General features: G+C 29.0%; 5 non-coding genes across 5 annotated transcripts; all 5 read right to left on the bottom strand.

The window, feature by feature from the left end:
* Nucleotides 1-8,741: 8,741 nt before the first annotated feature.
* Nucleotides 8,742-8,814, bottom strand: TRNAR-UCU (transfer RNA arginine (anticodon UCU)). The gene has a single exon. It is a non-coding gene; the product is annotated as a tRNA-Arg (tRNA).
* A 3,640-nt stretch (nucleotides 8,815-12,454) lies between these two features.
* Nucleotides 12,455-12,527, bottom strand: TRNAR-UCU (transfer RNA arginine (anticodon UCU)). The gene has a single exon. It is a non-coding gene; the product is annotated as a tRNA-Arg (tRNA).
* Nucleotides 12,528-14,954: 2,427 nt separating this feature from the next.
* TRNAR-UCU (transfer RNA arginine (anticodon UCU)) lies at nucleotides 14,955-15,027 on the bottom strand. The gene has a single exon. It is a non-coding gene; the product is annotated as a tRNA-Arg (tRNA).
* Nucleotides 15,028-17,381: 2,354 nt separating this feature from the next.
* TRNAR-UCU (transfer RNA arginine (anticodon UCU)) lies at nucleotides 17,382-17,454 on the bottom strand. The gene has a single exon. It is a non-coding gene; the product is annotated as a tRNA-Arg (tRNA).
* Nucleotides 17,455-19,802: 2,348 nt separating this feature from the next.
* TRNAR-UCU (transfer RNA arginine (anticodon UCU)) lies at nucleotides 19,803-19,875 on the bottom strand. Its single transcript has one exon. It is a non-coding gene; the product is annotated as a tRNA-Arg (tRNA).
* Nucleotides 19,876-20,503: the final 628 nt, after the last annotated feature.

Here is a 20,503-nt window from a genome sequence, read left to right as displayed (position 1 = left end):
GTGGGATATATTTGGCAAATATGTTTAATTCCTTGGAGTTAAGTACGTACTATCCTCCTATTTTTACACTATTCTTACATATTCTTCTTTTTGTATTAACTGATGTATACTTAGAATTTTGACTTTCTTTTTTTCTTTTTCTTTTTTCCGAATCTCTAAGTTCTAACATTGTTACAATTTTTCTAACTTCTATAAATTGTTTTAGTCGACACTTTTTTAATTCTCAGACTCTAGTATCCCCAACCCTAAAAGTGAAACATTTCTTATTCCAGAAGAAACTCAAACTTAACTTTTTACATGTGTAATGAAACAATATCAAAAAAATAACTATCTACGTAACTCTAATGAAACAATGTATATAAACACCACTATAGGTAGAAGATTGAGGCTCTTTAAGAGAGTAAAAGTGTTTGGTTGTGATTTTTTTAATTCTTATTTAGAATTTATATCTATTGAGATATTCCACTAAATGTCCACGAAATGATCTCCCACTAACATTATACATTCTGGACTCGAACCCAGTGTCGCTTGATTAGAAGTCAAACGCCTTATCCATTAGGCCACAGGTGCAAGTTATCAAGAACCTTTCAATTATTATTACTTCTTTATTTTACACACTACCCGTTTATAATACTCTTATTTTTTATAAAGTAGGTTTCAATTTCTTGCTAGAGGTTCATCCAAAAAAAATTCTAGCATTTTATCTTCCCTTAAATATCCCATAGTTTGGTCTCTCAATTACATACATTATTCTTATATGTGTCACCACCTCGGTTAACATCATCTTGGTATTATTATTGAGTTTGTCAAAAATGTACTTGTTCAACCCAATATATCGTGTTATTTGTATTGATTAATACTATTCCTTATTTGCGATAGAAAGATAATTTATTCATGTTTAACGTTGTTATTCTTACTACTCTACTGCACAAGACAATATAGTCACACTTCTTTTTATTCTTGCATACCATCCTATACATCATAGCATTATTTTGGAAACATGTAATGCTTGCGTATTTCGTCTTTGAAATTCCTCAGTCAGGAGAATTCCATTCAAATATTAAATTTAAAATTCTTAATCGTGGCATATTCTTCATTATATATAATTAGAGTAGAATTATCTTCACCACTAACATCCTATATTGCATTGCCAAATTTATCAGTTATGTACTTATCTTTTATAAAATGTTTTTCCATCTTTTATGTAATAAAGCCACGTGGTGGTGGTGGTGGCTCATTGGTGGTCGTAACACCCTCAACATTATGTGTTTTATTAGGTTGACTCACATATGCACTGAAAACAATATCAAATATATTAATTAGTTCTTCATCACTATCATCAAAGTATATACCTCTGAGATATTCATTAATTGTTTCATCGCATGTACTATTGCTTATCTTCAAGGAACTCGTTCATAATTGTCATCTTCCTCAAAAACTTTATACTTACCAAACCAATGACAGACACCAATTGTTATTGAGTTATCACTTTAATGCCTTGCTTAAATCATATATAATTCAAAGAGATTTTCTTCAACTTTTATGTGTTTTATTAGGTTGACTCACATATGCACTGAAAACAATATCAAATATATTAATTAGTTCTTCATCACTATCATCAAAGTATATACCTCTGAGATATTGATTAATTGTTTCATCGCATGTACTATTGCTTATCTTCAAGGAACTCGTTCATAATTGTCATCTTCCTCAAAAACATTATACTTACCAAACCAATGACAGACACCAATTGTTATTGAGTTATCACTTTAATGCCTTGCTTAAATCATATATAATTCAAAGAGATTTTCTTCAACTTTTTGTATACCCAACCTCCTCTCAATCTCACCGTTCACTCATGTTGAAGCAATATGGTAAACACTCACTCACATACAATTAACATCAAACTTTTTAATTTTTAAGAATTCTAAAAATTTCTCACTTTTTTATTTGAAAACATGCTCTTGAGTTTTATCACAGGTTGTAACTTGACTTATGCCAAGGTGGGATATATTTGGCGAATATGTTTAATTCCTTGGAGTTAAGTACGTACTATCCTCCTATTTTTACACTATTCTTACATATTCTTCTTTTTGTATTAACTGATGTATACTTAGAATTTTGACTTTCTATTTTTCTTTTTCTTTTTGCCGAATCTCTAAGTTCTAACATTGTTACAATTTTTCTAACTTCTATAAATTGTTTTAGTCGACACTTTTTTAATTCTCAGACTCTAGTATCCCCAACCCTAAAAGTGAAACATTTCTTATTCCAGAAGAAACTCAAACTTAACTTTTTGCATGTGTAATGAAACAATATAAAAAAAATCACTATCTACCTAACTCTAATGAAACAATGTATATAAACACCACTATAGGTAGAAGATTGAGGCTCTTTAAGAGAGACTAAAATTTTATATATATATATATATATATATATATATATATATATATATATATATATATATATATATATATATATTGATTGATAAAGTTAGGTCAAATCATCACTTTGCACACACGAGATTCCTAAAGACCACTTACTTAACTTATCACAGGTACAAAAAAATAAAACTAGAATGATACATAAAGATTAACACGACCACTGCATGGATATTACACAAACTATTTCAAACATTCTTCGAAAATATCATAATAAGTTGAGATGGCCAGGTAGGTCTAAGGCGCCAGTTAGTATCAATTAAACCAATGACAGACACCAATTGTTATTGAGTTATCACTTTAATGCCTTGCTTAAATCATATATAATTCAAAGAGATTTTCTTCAACTTTTTGTATACCCAACCTCCTCTCAATCTCACCGTTCACTCATGTTGAAGCAATATGGTAAACACTCACTCACATACAATTAACATCAAACTTTTTAATTTTTAAGAATTCTAAAAATTTCTCACTTTTTTATTCGAAAACATGCTCTTGAGTTTTATCACAGGTTGTAACTTGACTTATGCCAAGGTGGGATATATTTGGCGAATATGTTTAATTCCTTGGAGTTAAGTACGTACTATCCTCCTATTTTTACACTATTCTTACATATTCTTCTTTTTGTATTAACTAATGTATACTTAGAATTTTGACTTTCTTTTTTTCTTTTTCTTTTTGCCGAATCTCTAAGTTCTAACATTGTTACAATTTTTCTAACTTCTATAAATTGTTTTAGTCGACACTTTTTTAATTCTCAGACTCTAGTATCCCCAACCCTAAAAGTGAAACATTTCTTATTCCAGAAGAAACTCAAACTTAACTTTTTGCATGTGTAATGAAACAATATAAAAAAAATCACTATCTACCTAACTCTAATGAAACAATGTATATAAACACCACTATAGGTAGAAGATTAAGGCTCTTTAAGAGAGACTAAAATTTTATATATATATATATATATATATATATATATATATATATATATATATATATATATATATATATATATATATATATATATATATATATATATATATATATATATTGATTGATAAAGTTAGGTCAAATCATCACTTTGCACACACGAGATTCCTAAAGACCACTTACTTAGCTTATCACAGGTACAAAAAAATAAAACTGGAATGATACATAAAGATTAACACGACCACTGCATGGATATTACACAAACTATTTCAAACATTCTTCGAAAATATCATAATAAGTTGAGATGGCCAAGTAGGTCTAAGGCGCCAGTTAGTATCAATTAAACTAATATTTTTTACATATATATTCAATTTATTTTTTACTATTAAACTTATATTTGAATAATCATACTATCAAGTCAACTTTTAAAGTGACAACAAAATCAAAAATAAAGTAAAATGTCGGTTGTCATAAAACTTAACACTTTCTAAATTATAGTTTATATAAGTATTCAAATCAATTGGTTGTGAGTTTTTTAATTCTTATTTATAATTTATATCTATTGAGATATTCCTACTAATTAAATTTGTTTTTGTTTGAGTAAAAGTCCAATTTTTTATATTCCATGATGCTTATCGAGGAATTTGGAAAAGAGATCGTTAGATCCATCTAAGAGATCCTATAGTATCTCCCAAAAGACATGCATCAATTATTATTACTTCTTTATTTTACACACTACCCATTTATAATACTCATATACTTTATAAAGTAGGTTTCAATTTCTTGCTAGAGTTTCATCCAAAAAAAATTCTAGCATTTTATCTTGCCTTAAGTATCCCATAATTAGAATTCTCAATTACATACATTATTCTTATATGTGTCACCACCTCGGTTAACATCATTTTGGTATTATTATTGAGTTTGTCAAAAATTTACTTGTTCAACCTAATATATCGTGATATTTGTATTGATGAATACTATTCCTTATTTGCGATAGAAAGATAATTTATTCATGCTTAACGTTGTTATTCTTACTACTCTACTGCACAAGACAATATAGTCACACTTCTTTTTATGCTTGCATACCACCCTATACATCATAGCATTATTTCGGAAACATGTAATGCTTGCGTATTTCGTCTTTGAAATTCCTCAGTCAGGAGAATTCCATTCAAATATTAAATTTATAATTCTTAATCGTGACATATTCTTCATTATATATAATTAGAGTAGAATTATCTTCACCACTAACATCCTATATTGCATTGCCAAATTTATCAATTATGTACTTATCTTTTATAAAATGTTTTTCCATCTTTTATGTAATAAAGCCACGTGGTGGTCGTGGTTCATTGGTGGTCGTAACACCCTCAACATTATGTGTTTTATTAGTTTGACTCGCATATGCACTGAAAACAACATCAAATATATTAATTAGTTCTTCATCACTATCATCAAAGTATATACCTCTGAGATATTCATTAATTGTTTCATCGCATGTACTATTGCTTATCTTCAAGGAACTCGTTCATAATTGTCATCTTCCTCAAAAACTTTATACTTACCAAACCAATGACAGATACCAATTGTTATTGAGTTATCACTTTAATTCCTTGCTTAAATCATATATAATTCAAAGAGCTTTTCTTCAACTTTTTGTATACTCAACCTCCTCTCAATCTCACCGTTCACTCATGTTGAAACAATATGGTAAACACTCATTCACATACAATTAACATTAAACTTTTGAATTTTTAAGAATTCTAAAAATTTCTCACTTTTTTATTCGAAAACATGCTTTTGAATTTTTTCATAGGTTGTAACTTGACTTATGCCAAGGTGGGATATATTTGGCGAATATGTTTAATTCCTTGGAGTTAAGTACGTATTATCCTCCTATTTTTCTAGTATTCTTACATATTCTTGTTTTTGTATTAACTGATGTGTACTTAGAATTTTGACTTTCTTTTTTTCTTTTTCTTTTTGCCGAATTTCTAAGTTTTAACACTGTTACAATTTTTCTAACTTCTATAAATTGTTTTAGTCGACACTTTTTTAATTCTCGGACTCTAGTATCTCCAACCCTAAAAGTAAAATATTTCTTATTCCAGAAGAAACTCAAACTTAACTTTTTGCATGTGTAATGAAACAATATAAAAAAATAACTATCTGCCTAACTCTAATGAAACAATGTATATAAACACCACTATAGGCAGAAGATTGAGGCTCTTTAAGAGAGACTAAAATTTTATATATATATATATATATATATATATATATATATATATATATATATATATATATATATATATATATATATATATATATATATATATATATATATATATATATATATATATTGATTGATAAAGTTAGGTCAAATCATGACTTTGCACACATGAGATTCCTAAAGACCACTTACTTAGCTTATCACAGGTACAAAAAGATAAAACTGGAATGATACATAAAGATTAACACGACCACTGCATGCATATTACACAAACTATTTCAAACATTCTTCGAAAATATCACAATAAGTTGAGATGGCCAAGTAGGTCTAAGGCGCCAGTTAGTATCAAATAAACTAATATTTTTTACATATATATTCAATTTATTTTTTACTATTAAACTTATATTTGAATAATTATACTATCAAGTCAACTTTTAAAGTGACAACAAAATTTCAAATCAATTGGTTGTGATTTTTTTAATTTATATCTATTGAGATATTCCTAATAATGAAATTTGTTTTTGTTTGAGTCAAAGTCCAATTTTTTATATTCCATGATGCTTATCGGGGAATTTGGAAAAGAGATCATTAGATCCATCTAGCAGATCCTATAGTATCTCCCAAAAGACATGCATCACATAATGAACAAGTGGATCTAATGTCCGCTTGATTAGAAGTCAAACACCTTATCAATTAGGCCACAGGTGCAAGTTGTCGAAAACCTATCAATTATTATTACTTCTTTATTTTACACACTACCCGTTTATAATACTCATATACTGTATAAAGTAGGTTTCAATTTCTTGCTAGAGTTTCATCCAAAAAAAATTCTAACATTTTATCTTGCCTTAAAGATCCCATAATTTGGTATCTCAATTACATACATTATTCTTATATGTGTCACCACCTCGATTAACATCATCTTGGTATTATTATTGAGTTTGTCAAAAATTTACTTTTTCAACCCAATATATCGTGTTATTTGTATTGATCAATACTATTCCTTATTTGCGATAGAAAGATAATTTACTCATGCTTAACGTTGTTATTCTTACTACTCTACTGCACAAGACAATATAGTCACACTTCTTTTTATTCTTGCATACCATCCTATACATCATAGCATTATTTTGGAAACATGTAATGCTTGCGTATTTCGTCTTTGAAATTCCTCAGTCAGGAGAATTCCATTCAAATATTAAATTAAAAATTCTTAATCGTGACATACTCTACATTATATATAATTAGAGTAGAATTATCTTCACCACTAACATCCTATATTGCATTGCCAAATTTATCAGTTATGTACTTATCTTTTATAAAATGTTTTTCCATCTTTTATGTAATAAAGCCACGTGGTGGTGGTGGTGGTTCATTGGTGGTCGTAACACCCTCAACATTATGTGTTTTATTAGTTTGACTCACATATGCACTGAAAACAACATCAAATATATTAATTAGTTCTTCATCACTATCATCAAAGTATATACTCTGAGATATTCATTAATTGTTTCATCGCATGTACTATTGCTTATCTTCAAGGAACTCGTTCATAATTGTCATCTTCCTCAAAAACATTATACTTACCAAACCATTGACAGACACCAATTGTTATTGAGTTATCACTTTAATTCCTTGCTTAAATCATATATAATTCAAAGAGCTTTTCTTTAACTTTTTGTATACTCAACCTCCTCTCAATCTCATTGTTCACTCATGTTGAAGCAATATGGTAAACACTCATTCACATACAATTAACATCAAACTTTTTAATTTTTAAGAATTCTAAAAAAATTTCACTTTTTTATTCGAAAACATGCTTTTGAGTTTTTTCACAGGTTGTAACTTGACTTATGCCAAGGTGGGATATATTTGGCGAATATGTTTAATTCCTTGGAGTTAAGTACGTACTATCCTCCTATTTTTACACTATTCTTACATATTCTTCTTTTTGTATTAACTGATGTGTACTTAGAATTTTGAGTTTCTTTTTTTTCTTTCTTTTTGCCGAATCTCTAAGTTTTAACATTGTTACAATTTTTCTAACTTCTATAAATTGTTTTAGTCGACACTTTTTTAATTCACAGACTCTAGTATCCCCAACCCTAAAAGTAAAACATTTCTTATTCCAGAAGAAACTCAAACTTAACTTTTTGCATGTGTAATGAAACAATATAAAAAAATAACTATCTACCTAACTCTAATGAAACAATGTATATAAACACCACTATAGGCAGAAGATTGAGGCTCTTTAAGAGAGACTAAAATTATATATATATTGATTGATAAAGTTAGGTCAAATCATCACTTTGCACACATGAGATTCCTAAAGACCACTTACTTAGCTTATCACAGGTACAAAAAAATAAAACTGGAATGATACATAAAGATTAACACGACCACTGCATGCATATTACAGAAACTATTTCAAACATTCTTCGAAAATATCACAATAAGTTGAGATGGCCTAGTAGGTCTAAGGCGCCAGTTAGTATCAATTAAACTAATATTTTTTACATATATATTCAATTCATTTTTTACTATTAAACCTATATTTGAATAATCATACTATCAAGTCAACTTTTAAAGTGACAACAAAATCAAAAATAAAGTAAAAGTGTCGGTTGTCATAAAACTTAACACTTTCTAAATTTTAGTTTATATAAGTATTCAAATCAATTGGTTGTGATTTTTTCAATTCTTATTTATAATTTATATCTATTGAGATATTCCTACTAATGAAATTTGTTTTTGTTTGATTCAAAGTCCAATTTTTTTATATTCCATGATGCTTATCGGGGAATTTGGAAAAGAGATAGTTAGATCCATCTAAAAGATCCTATAGTATCTCCCAAAAGACATGCATCACATAATGAACAAGTGGATCTAATGTCCACGAAATGATCTCTCACTAACATTATACAAGACCAAAATGGGAAACGGTTTTAAGGATTTACAAAACAACATATTCTCACAAATGTCACCACTTATGTGAGACCTGTTGACCCTTTTTAGCATTCACAAGAAACAAAACAAAAGTCATCTTCAATGTCTCTCAAAAAAAAATACAATGGCGTTGATGTAATTGGCACACCATAAAGTTATATATATCTATATAAAAGAGACAGATAACTAATATTATCCACACCTGGTGGGATTCGAACCCACAATCGCTTGATTAGAAGTCAAACGCCTTATCCATTAGGCCACAGGTGCAAGTTGTCAAAAACCTATCAGTTATTATTACTTCTTTATTTTACACACTACCTGTTTATAATACTCATATACTATATAAAGTAGGTTTCAATTTCTTGAAAAATTTCCTGCATTTTATCTTGCCTTAAATATCCCATAATTAGGGATCTCAATTACATACATTATTCTTATATGTGTCACCACCTCGGTTAACATCATCTTGGTATTATTATTGAGTTTGTCAAAAATTTACTTGTTCAACCCAATATATCGTGATATTTGTATTGATGAATACTATTCCTTATTTGCGATAGAAAGATAATTTATTCATGCTTAACGTTGTTATTCTTACTACTCTACTACACAAGACAATATAGTCACACTTCTTTTTATGCTTGCATACCACCCTATACATCATAGCATTCTTTTGGAAACATGTAATGCTTGCGTATTTCGTCTTTGAAATTCCTCAGTCAGGAGAATTCCATTCAAATATTAAATTTAAAATTCTTAATCATGTCATATTCTTCATTATATATAATTAGAGTAGAATTATCTACACCACTAACATCCTATATTGCATTGCCAAATTTATCAGTTATGTACTTATCTTCTATAAAATGTTTTTCCATCTTTTATGTAATAAAGCCACGTGGTGGTGGTGGTTCATTGGTGGTCGTAACACCCTCAACATTATGTGTTTTATTAGTTTGACTCACATATGCACTGAAAACAACATCAAATATATTAATTAGTTCTTCATCACTATCATCAAAGTATATACCTCTGAGATATTCATTAATTGTTTCATCGCATGTACTATTGCTTATCTTCAAGGAACTCGTTCATAATTGTCATCTTCCTCAAAAACTTTATACTTACCAAACCAATGACAGACACCAATTGTTATTGAGTTATCACTTTAATTCCTTGCTTAAATCATATATAATTCAAAGAGCTTTTCTTCAACTTTTTGTATACTCAACCTCCTCTCAATCTCACCGTTCACTCATGTTGAAGCAATATGGTAAACACTCATTCACATACAATTAACATCAAACTTTTGAATTTTTAAGAATTCTAAAAATTTCTCACTTTTTTATTCGAAAACATGCTTTTGAGTTTTTTCACAGGTTGTAACTTGACTTATGCCAAGGTGGGATATATTTGGCGAATATGTTTAATTCCTTGGAGTTAAGTACATACTATCCTCTTATTTTTACACTATTCTTACATATTCTTCTTTTTGTATTAATTGATGTGTACTTAGAATTTTGACTTTTTTTTTCTCTTTCTTTAAGCCGAATCTCTAAGTTTTAACATTGTTACAATTTTTCTAACTTCTATAAATTGTTTTAGTCGACACTTTTTTAATTCACAGACTCTAGTATCCCCAACCCTAAAAGTAAAACTTTTCTTATTCCAGAAGAAACTCAAACTTAACTTTTTGCATGTGTAATGAAACAATATAAAAAAATAACTATCTACCTAATTCTAATGAAACAATGTATATAAACACCACTATAGGCAGAAGATTGAGGCTCTTTAAGAGAGTCTAAAATTATATATATATTGATTGATAAAGTTAGGTCAAACATTCACTTTGCACACACGAGATTCCTAAAGACCACTTACTTAGCTTATCACAGGTACAAAAAAATAAAACTGGAATTTCTTGAAAAATTCCTTATAATACTCATATACTATATAAAGTAGGTTTCAATTTCTTGAAAAATTTCCTGCATTTTATCTTGCCTGAAATATCCCATAATTAGGGATCTCAATTACATACATTATTCTTATATGTGTCACCACCTCGGTTAACATCATCTTGGTATTATTATTGAGTTTGTCAAAAATTTACTTGTTCAACCCAATATATCGTGATATTTGTATTGATGAATACTATTCCTTATTTGCGATAGAAAGATAATTTATTCATGCTTAACGTTGTTATTCTTACTACTCTACTACACAAGACAATATAGTCACACTTCTTTTTATGCTTGCATACCACCCTATACATCATAGCATTCTTTTGGAAACATGTATGCTTGCGTATTTCGTCTTTGAAATTCCTCAGTCAGGAGAATTCCATTCAAATATTAAATTTAAATTCTTAATCATGTCATATTCTTCATTATATATAATTAGAGTAGAATTATCTACACCACTAACATCCTATATTGCATTGCCAAATTTATCAGTTATGTACTTATCTTCTATAAAATGTTTTTCCATCTTTTATGTAATAAAACCACGTGGTGGTGGTGGTTCATTGGTGGTCGTAACACCCTCAACATTATGTGTTTTATTAGTTTGACTCACATATGCACTGAAAACAACATCAAATATATTAATTAGTTCTTCATCACTATCATCAAAGTATATACCTCTGAGATATTCATTAATTGTTTCATCGCATGTACTATTGCTTATCTTCAAGGAACTCGTTCATAATTGTCATCTTCCTCAAAAACTTTATACTTACCAAACCAATGACAGACACCAATTGTTATTGAGTTATCACTTTAATTCCTTGCTTAAATCATATATAATTCAAAGAGCTTTTCTTCAACTTTTTGTATACTCAACCTCCTCTCAATCTCACCGTTCACTCATGTTGAAGCAATATGGTAAACACTCATTCACATACAATTAACATCAAACTTTTGAATTTTTAAGAATTCTAAAAATTTCTCACTTTTTTATTCGAAAACATGCTTTTGAGTTTTTCACAGGTTGTAACTTGACTTATGCCAAGGTGGGATATATTTGGCGAATATGTTTAATTCCTTGGAGTTAAGTACATACTATCCTCTTATTTTTACACTATTCTTACATATTCTTCTTTTTGTATTAATTGATGTGTACTTAGAATTTTGACTTTTTTTTTCTCTTTCTTTAAGCCGAATCTCTAAGTTTTAACATTGTTACAATTTTTCTAACTTCTATAAATTGTTTTAGTCGACACTTTTTTAATTCACAGACTCTAGTATCCCCAACCCTAAAAGTAAAACTTTTCTTATTCCAGAAGAAACTCAAACTTAACTTTTTGCATGTGTAATGAAACAATATAAAAAAATAACTATCTACCTAATTCTAATGAAACAATGTATATAAACACCACTATAGGCAGAAGATTGAGGCTCTTTAAGAGAGACTAAAATTATATATATATTGATTGATAAAGTTAGGTCAAACATTCACTTTGCACACACGAGATTCCTAAAGACCACTTACTTAGCTTATCACAGGTACAAAAAAATAAAACTGGAATGATACATAAAGATTAACACAACCACTGCATGCATATTACACAAACTATTTCAAACATTTTTCGAAAATATCACAATAAGTTGAGATGGCCAAGTAGGTCTAAGGCGCCAGTTAGTATCAATTAAACTAATATTTTTTACATATATATTCAATTTATTTTTTACTATTAAACTTATATTTGAATAATCATACTATCAAGTCAACTTTTAAAGTGACAACAAAATCAAAAATAAATTAAAAGTTTCGGTTGTCATAAAACTTAAAACTTTCTAAATTATAGTTTATATAAGTATTCAAATCTAAAACTTTCTAAATGAAATTTGATTTTGTTTGAGTCAAAATCAAATGGAATTTGGAAAAGAGACAAGACCATAATATTATCCACACCTGGTGGGACTCGAACCCACAATCGCTTGATTAGAAGTCAAACGCCTTATCCATTAGGCCACAGGTGCAAGTTGTCAAAAACCTATCAGTTATTATTACTTCTTTATTTTACACACTACCTGTTTATAATACTCATATACTATATAAAGTAGGTTTCAATTTCTTGAAAAATTTCCTGCATTTTATCTTGCCTTAAATATCCCATAATTAGGGATCTCAATTACATACATTATTCTTATATGTGTCACCACCTCGGTTAATATCATCTTGGTATTATTATTGAGTTTGTCAAAAATTTACTAGTTCAACCCAATTTATCGTGATATTTGTATTGATGAATACTATTCCTTATTTGCGATAGAAAGATAATTTATTCATGCTTAACGTTGTTATTCTTACTACTCTACTACACAAGACAATATAGTCACACTTCTTTTTATGCTTGCATACCACCCTATACATCATAGCATTCTTTTGGAAACATGTAATGCTTGCGTATTTCGTCTTTGAAATTCCTCAGTCAGGAGAATTCCATTCAAATATTAAATTTAAAATTCTTAATCATGACATATTCTTCATTATATATAATTAGAGTAGAATTAGCTACACCACTAACATCCTATATTGCATTGCCAAATTTATCAGTTATGTACTTATCTTCTATAAAATGTTTTTCCATCTTTGATGTAATAAAGCCACGTGGTGGTGGTGGTTCATTGGTGGTCGTAACACCCTCAACATTATGTGTTTTATTAGTTTGACTCACATATGCACTGAAAACAACATCAAATATATTAATTAGTTCTTCATCACTATCATCAAAGTATATACCTCTGAGATATTCATTAATTGTTTCATCGCATGTACTATTGCTTATCTTCAAGGAACTCGTTCATAATTGTCATCTTCCTCAAAAACTTTATACTTACCAAACCAATGACAGACACCAATTGTTATTGAGTTATCACTTTAATTCCTTGCTTAAATCATATATAATTCAAAGAGCTTTTCTTCAACTTTTTGTATACTCAACCTCCTCTCAATCTCACCGTTCACTCATGTTGAAGCAATATGGTAAACACTCATTCACATACAATTAACATCAAACTTTTGAATTTTTAAGAATTCTAAAAATTTCTCACTTTTTTATTCGAAAACATACTTTTGAGTTTTTTCACAGGTTGTAACTTGACTTATGCCAAGGTGGGATATATTTGGCGAATATGTTTAATTCCTTGGAGTTAAGTACATACTATCCTCTTATTTTTACACTATTCTTAAATATTCTTCTTTTTGTATTAACTGATGTGTACTTAGAATTTTGACTTTCTTTTTTTCTCTTTCTTTTAGCCGAATCTCTAAGTTTTAACATTGTTACAATTTTTCTAACTTCTATAAATTGTTTTAGTCGACACTTTTTTAATTCACAGACTCTAGTATCCCCAACCCTAAAAGTAAAACATTTTTTATTCCAGAAGAAACTCAAACTTAACTTTTTGCATGTGTAATGAAACAATATAAAAAAATAACTATCTACCTAACTCAAATGAAACAATGTATATAAACACCACTATAGGCAGAAGATTGAGGCTCTTTAAGAGAGACTAAAATTATATATATTGATTGATAAAGTTAGGTCAAATCATCACTTTGCACACATGAGATTCCTAAAGACCACTTACTTAGCTTATCACAGGTACAAAAAATAAAACTGGAATGATACATAAAGATTAACACAACCACTGCATGCATATTACACAAACTATTTCAAACATTCTTCGAAAATATCACAATAACTTGAGATGGCCAAGTAGGTCTAAGGCGCCAGTTAGTATCAATTAAACTAATACTTTTTACATATATATTCAATTCATTTTTTACTATTAAACTTATATTTGAATAATCATACTATCAAGTCAACTTTTAAAGTGACAACAAAATAAAAAATAAAGTAAAAGTGTCGGTTGACATAAAACTTAACACTTTCTAAATTATAGTTTATATAAGTATTCAAATCAATTGGTTGTGATTTTTTTAATTCTTATTTATAATTTATATCTATTGAGATATTCCTACTAATGAAATTTGTTTTTGTTTGAGTCAAAGTCCAATTTTTTTATATTCCATGATCTTTATCGGGGAATTTGGAAAAGAGATCGTTAGATCCATCTAACAGATCCTATAGTACCTCCCAAAAGACATGCATCACATAGTGAACAAGTGGATCTAATGTCCACGAAATGATCTCTCACTAACATTATACAAGACCAAAATGGGTAACGGTTTTAAGGATTTACAAAACAACATATTCTCACAAATGTCACAACTTATGTGAGACCTGTTCACCCTTTTTTAGCATTCACAAGAAACAAAACAAAAGTCATCTTCAATGTCTCTCAAAAAAACAAATACAATGGCGTTGATGTAATTGGCACACCATAAAGTTATATATATCTATAAATATATATATAAAAAGAGAGAGAAATAATATTATCCACACCAGGTGGGACTCGAACCCACAATCGCTTGATTAGAAGTCAAACGACTTATCCATTAGGCCACAGGTGCAAGTTGTCGAAAACCTATCAGTTATTATTACTTCTTTATTTTACACACTACCTGTTTATAATACTCATATACTATATAAAGTAGGTTTCAATTTCTTGAAAAATTTCCTGCATTTTATCTTGCCTTAAATATCCCATAATTAGGGATCTCAATTACATACATTATTCTTATACGTGTCACCACCTCGGTTAACATCATCTTGGTATTATTATTGAGTTTGTCAAAAATTTACTTGTTCAACCCAATATATTGTGATATTTGTATTAATGAATACTATTCCTTATTTGCGATAGAAAGATAATTTATTCATGCTTAACGTTGTTATTCTTACTACTCTACTACACAAGACAATATAGTCACACTTCTTTTTATGCTTGCATACCACCCTATACATCATAGCATTCTTTTGGAAACATGTAATGCTTGCGTATTTCGTCTTTGAAATTCCTCAGTCAGGAGAATTCCATTCAAATATTAAATTTAAAATTCTTAATCATGACATATTCTTCATTATATATAATTAGAGTAGAATTAGCTACACCACTAACATCCTATATTGCATTGCCAAATTTATCAGTTATGTACTTATCTTCTATAAAATGTTTTTCCATCTTTGATGTAATAAGCCACGTGGTGGTGGTGGTTCATTGGTGGTCGTAACACCCTCAACATTATGTGTTTTAATTAGTTGACTCACATATGCACTGAAAACAACATCAATATATTAATTAGTTCTTCATCACCATCATCAAAGTATATACCTCTGAGATATTCATTAATTGTTTCATCGCATGTACTATTGCTTATCTTCAAGGAACTCGTTCATAATTGTCATCTTCCTCAAAAACTTTATACTTACCAAACCAATGACAGACACCAATTGTTATTGAGTTATCACTTTAATTCCTTGCTTAAATCATATATAATTCAAAGAGCTTTTCTTCAACTTTTTGTATACTCAACCTCCTCTCAATCTCACCGTTCACTCATGTTGAAGCAATATGGTAAACACTCATTCACATACAATTAACATCAAACTTTTGAATTTTTAAGAATTCTAAAAATTTCTCACTCTTTTTATTCGAAAACATGCTTTTGAGTTTTTTCACAGGTTGTAACTTGACTTATGCCAAGGTGGGATATATTGGCGAATATGTTTAATTCCTTGGAGTTAAGTACATACTATCCTCTTATTTTACACTATTCTTAAATATTCTTCTTTTTGTATTAACTGATGTGTACTTAGAATTTTGACTTTCTTTTTTTCTCTTCTTTTAGCCGAATCTCTAAGTTTTAACATTGTTACAATTTTTCTAACTTCTATAAATTGTTTTAGTCGACACTTTTTTAATTCACAGACTCTAGTATCCCCAACCCTAAAAGTAAAACATTTTTTATTCCAGAAGAAACTCAAACTTAACTTTTTGCATGTGTAATGAAACAATATAAAATTATAACTATCTACCTAACTCTAATGAAACAATGTATATAAACACCACTATAGGCAGAAGATTGAGGCTCTTTAAGAGAGACTAAAATTATATATATTGATTGATAAAGTTAGGTCAAATCATCACTTTGCACACATGAGATTCCTAAAGACCACTTACTTAGCTTATCACAGGTACAAAAAAATAAAACTGGAATGATACATAAAGATTAACACAACCACTGCATGCATATTACACAAACTATTTCAAACATTCTTCAAAAATATCACAATAACTTGAGATGGCCAAGTAGGTCTAAGGCGCCAGTTAGTATCAATTAAACTAATACTTTTTACATATATATTCAATTTATTTTTTACTATTAAACTTATATTTGAATAACCATACTATCAAGTCAACTTTTAAAGTGACAACAAAATCAAAAATAAAGTAAAAGTGTCGGTTGTCATAAAACTTAACACTTTCTAAATTATAGTTTATATAAGTATTCAATCAATTGGTTGTGATTTTTTAATTCTTATTTATAATTTATATCTATTGAGATATTCCTACTAATGAAATTTGTTTTTGTTTGAGTCAAAGTCCAATTTTTTTATATTCCATGATCTTTATCGGGGAATTTGGAAAAGAGATCGTTAGATCCATCTAACAGATCCTATAGTACCTCCCAAAAGACATGCATCACATAGTGAACAAGTGGATCTAATGTCCACGAAATGATCTCTCACTAACATTATACAAGACCAAAATGGGTAACGGTTTTAAGGATTTACAAAACAACATATTCTCACAAATGTCACCACTTATGTGAGACCTGTTCACCCTTTTTTAGCATTCACAAGAAACAAAACAAAAGTCATCTTCAATGTTATATATAAAAAGAGAGAGAGAACTAATATTATCCACACCTGGTGGGACTCGATCCCACAATCGCTTGATTAGAAGTCAAACGCCTTATCCATTAGGCCACAGGTGCAAGTTGTCGAAAGCCTATCAGTTATTATTACTTATTTATTTTACACACTACCTGTTTATAATACTCATATACTATATAAAGTAGGTTTCAATTTCTTGAAAAATTTCCTGCATTTTATCTTGCCTTAAATATCCCATAATTAGGGATCTCAATTACATACATTATTCTTATACGTGTCACCACCTCGGTTAACATCATCTTGGTATTATTATTGAGTTTGTCAAAAATTTACTTGTTCAACCCAATATATCGTGATATTTGTATTAATGAATACTATTCCTTATTTGCGATTGAAAGATAATTTATTCATGCTTAACGTTGTTATTCTTACTACTCACTCTACACAAGACAATATAGTCACATTTCTTTTTTGCTTGCATACCACCCTATACATCATAGCATTCTTTTGGAAACATGTAATGCTTGCGTATTCGTCTTTGAAATTCCTCAGTCAGGAGAATTCCATTCAAATATTAAATTTAAAATTCTTAATCATGACATTTCTTCATTATATATAATTAGAGTAGAATTAGCTACACCACTAACATCCTATATTGCATTGCCAAATTATCAGTTATGTACTTATCTTCTATAAAATTGTTTTTCCATCTTTGATGTAATAAAGCCACGTGGTGGTGGTGGTTCATGGTGGTCGTCAACACCCTCAACATTATGTGTTTTATTAGTTTGACTCACATATGCACTGAAAACACATCAAATATATTAATTATTCTTCATCACCATCATCAAAATATATACCTCGGAGATATTCATTAATGTTTCATCGCATGTACTATTGCTTATCTTCAAGGAACTCGTTCATATTGTCATCTTCCTCAAAAACTTTATACTTACCAAACCAATGACAGACACCAATTGTTATTGAGTTATCACTTTAATTCCTTGCTTAAATCATATATAATTCAAAGAGCTTTTCTTCAACTTTTTGTAACTCAACCTCCTCTCAATCTCACCGTTCACTCATGTTGAAGCAATATGGTAAACACTCATTCACATACAATTAACATCAAACTTTTGAATTTTAAGAATTCTAAAAATTTCTCACTTTTTTATTCGAAAACATGCTTTTGAGTTTTTTCACAGGTTGTAACTTGACTTATGCCAAGGTGGGATATATTTGGCGAATATGTTTAATTCCTTGGAGTTAAGTACATACTATCCTCTTATTTTTACACTATTCTTAAATATTCTTCTTTTTGTATTAACTGATGTGTACTTAGAATTTGGACTTTCTTTTTTCTCTCTTTCTTTTAGCCGAATCTCTAAGTTTTAACATTGTTACAATTTTTCTAACTTCTATAAATTGTTTAGTAGACCGACACTTTTTTAATTCACAGACTCTAGTATCCCCAACCCTAAAAGTAAAACATTTTTTATTCCAGAAGAAACTCAAACTTAACTTTTTGCATGTGTAATGAAACAATATAAAATAATTACTATCTACCTAACTCTAATGAAACAATGTATATAAACACCACTATAGGCAGAAGATTGAGGCTCTTTAAGAGAGACTAAAATTATATATATTGATTGATAAAGTTAGGTCAAATCATCACTTTGCACACATGAGATTCCTAAAGACCACTTACTTAGCTTATCACAGGTACAAAAAATAAACTGGAATGATACATAAAGATTACACAACCACTGCATGCATATTACACAAACTATTTCAAACATTCTTCAAAAATATCACAATAACTTGAGATGGCCAAGTAGGTCTAAGGCGCCAGTTAGTATCAATTAACTAATACTTTTTACATATATATTCAATTTATTTTTTACTATTAAACTTATATTTGAATAACCATACTATCAAGTCAACTTTTAAAGTGACAACAAAATCAAAAATAAAGTAAAAGTGTCGGTTGTCATAAAACTTAACACTTTCTAAATTATAGTTTATAAGTATTCAAATCAATTGGTTGTGATTTTTTAATTCTTATTTATAATTTATATCTATTGAGATATTCCTACTAATGAAATTTGTTTTTGTTTGAGTCAAAGTCCAATTTTTTATATTCCATGATCTTTATCGGGGAATTTGGAAAGAGATCGTTAGATCCATCTAACAGATCCTATAGTACCTCCCCAAAGACATCATGCATCACATAGTGAACAAGTGGATCTAATGTCCACGAAATGATCTCTCACTAACATTATACAAGACCAAAATGGGTAACGGTTTTAAGGATTTACAAAACAACATATTCTCACAAATGTCACCACTTATGTGAGACCTGTTCACCCTTTTTTAGCATTCACAAGAAACAAAACAAAAGTCATCTTCAATGTTATATATAAAAAAGAGAGAGAACTAATATTTCCCCACCTGGTGGGACTCGATCCCACAATCGCTTGATTAGAAGTCAAACGCCTTATCCATTAGGCCACAGGTGCAAGTTGTCGAAAGCCTATCAGTTATTATTACTTATTTATTTTACACACTACCTGTTTATAATACTCATATACTATATAAAGTAGGTTTCAATTTCTTGAAAAATTTCCTGCATTTTATCTTGCCTTAAATATCCCATAATTAGGGATCTCAATTACATACATTATTCTTATACGTGTCACCACCTCGGTTAACATCATCTTGGTATTATTATTGAGTTTGTCAAAAATTTACTTGTTCAACCCAATATATCGTGATATTTGTATTAATGAATACTATTCCTTATTTGCGATAGAAAGATAATTTATTCATGCTTAACGTTGTTATTCTTACTACTCTACTACACAAGACAATATAGTCACACTTCTTTTTATGCTTGCATACCACCCTATACATCATAGCATTCTTTTGGAAACATGTAATGCTTGCGTATTTCGTCTTTGAAATTCCTCAGTCAGGAGAATTCCATTCAATATTAAATTTAAAATTCTAATCATGACATATTCTTCATTATATATAATTAGAGTAGAATTAGCTACACCACTAACATCCTATATTGCATTGCCAATTTATCAGTTATGTACTTATCTTCTATAAAATGTTTTTCCATCTTTGATGTAATAAAGCCAC

Source organism: Lathyrus oleraceus, chromosome 2, assembly GCF_024323335.1.
Source record: "Lathyrus oleraceus cultivar Zhongwan6 chromosome 2, CAAS_Psat_ZW6_1.0, whole genome shotgun sequence".
Taxonomy (NCBI): domain Eukaryota; kingdom Viridiplantae; phylum Streptophyta; class Magnoliopsida; order Fabales; family Fabaceae; genus Lathyrus; species Lathyrus oleraceus.
This window is presented reverse-complemented; position numbering and strand designations above follow the sequence as displayed.